This window comes from Pistacia vera, unplaced genomic scaffold, assembly GCF_008641045.1.
Source record: "Pistacia vera cultivar Batoury unplaced genomic scaffold, PisVer_v2 Contig617, whole genome shotgun sequence".
Taxonomy (NCBI): Eukaryota; Viridiplantae; Streptophyta; class Magnoliopsida; order Sapindales; family Anacardiaceae; genus Pistacia; species Pistacia vera.
In genome coordinates this window covers 832,287-833,861 of record NW_022196465.1, presented here as the reverse complement: position 1 = coordinate 833,861, position 1,575 = coordinate 832,287, and the positions used below count along the sequence as shown (strand labels likewise).

At 36.8% G+C, this 1,575-nt stretch overlaps 1 non-coding gene across 1 annotated transcript; it reads right to left on the bottom strand.

Moving 5' to 3' along the window:
• Window positions 1-988: 988 nt before the first annotated feature.
• On the bottom strand, window positions 989-1,095 carry LOC116110876. The gene has a single exon (XR_004124980.1). It is a non-coding gene; the product is annotated as a small nucleolar RNA R71 (small nucleolar RNA).
• Between the last annotated feature and the right edge of the window lie 480 nt (window positions 1,096-1,575).

The window sequence follows — 1,575 nt, the reverse complement described above, 5'->3', positions numbered from 1 at the left end:
TTACAATCCGTGCATGTGAGTGTAGAAGTAGCATAATTCGTAGAATTAATTCATAAGTCCTAATGAAGTCAAAACCCTAACCATTTGTCTTACTTGATATTACTCTTGCTTTAATCTTGCTTTCATTAATTAGCTTTTTAATTACATAGTAAATTTTGCTTTCAATTGAGTTTAAGTTTCTCCTGTAAATCCAACACTTTTCGATTTCTCCAACTTGATAACAATTAGAAAAATTAGGCTTAACAACCAATCCTTGTAGGAACGATACTTTTCTTATCACTTTATTACTTTTTGCGACTAGTGTACTTGCTATATTGCATGTTGTAGTTACAACGCAACAAGTTTTTGGCGCCGTTGCCGGGGATTGATTTTTGTGTTAACATTGAATTTTTCGTGTGTAGTTAGATTGGAGTTTTATTTTTGTTAAATTGTTTATTGGTTAATTTTATTGTTCTTGTTTGTTAGCTTGTGATCTCACTTTTTCTCTCTTTTTGTGTAGTTTATGCGAAGAGCTAGACGTCAGCCAGTGGTTCCTGTTGATCCAGAGATTGAAAGAATCGCAAGAACACTTAACAGAGAGAGAAGAGAACGAGAGGCCATAGTTGTTAAAATGGCAGAAAATAGAACATTGAGGGCATTCTCAGTTCCCATGGTTGATGGCAGTGGGTCAAGTATAACTAGACCAGCAATGCAAGCCAACAACTTCGAAATAAAGCTGGCAATCATCCAAATGATCCAGCAGTCGGTACAGTTTAAGGGAGATTCGAAGGAAGATCCAAATCTGCACATTGCAAACTTTTTAGAGATCTGCGATACCTTCAAGTCAAATGGAGTGTCAGATGATGCCATCATATTGAGATTGTTCCCTTTTTCATTAAGGGATAAAGCAAAGGGATGGTTAATGGCACTACCACCAGGAACGATCACTACATAGAATGAATTAGCATAGAAGTTCCTGACCAAATTCTTTCCTCCAGCAAAATTTGCGAAGATAAGAAATGATATCGCATCATTTCTACAAGAAGAGTCTGAATCATTATATGAGGCTTGGGAAAGATACAAGAAACTATTGAGGAGTTGTCCACAGCATGGTTTGCCAGTTTGGATGCAAGTCCAAACATTTTATAATGGATTGATGGTTAATGTGCAAACGATGGTGGATGCAGCATCAGGAGGAGCATTGCAAAACAAGACACCTAAAGAAGCTCATGAGTTGCTTGAAGTTTTGGCAAGCAATAATTATCAAAGACCAGATGAAAGGATACAATCGAAGAAATCTATGGGTCTACATGAAGTTGATGCATACACAGCCATTTCACCCAACTTACTGCACTTCAGAAGCAATTGGGAGGTATGCAAGTGAACTCTATTCAAGCACCTCAATTAACTTGTGATTTTTGTGCAGGTAACCACATGAGCAATGAATGTCAAGTTGGGAACACGTTTGCTTTAACTTCATCATCATCAGAACAGGTTAACTACTTGGCAGGAAATCAGAGGCAACAGAACAATCTGTACTTTGATAATCCATGGATTATACTATTTTTATTAGACTTTTTAGTCGGATTTCATATA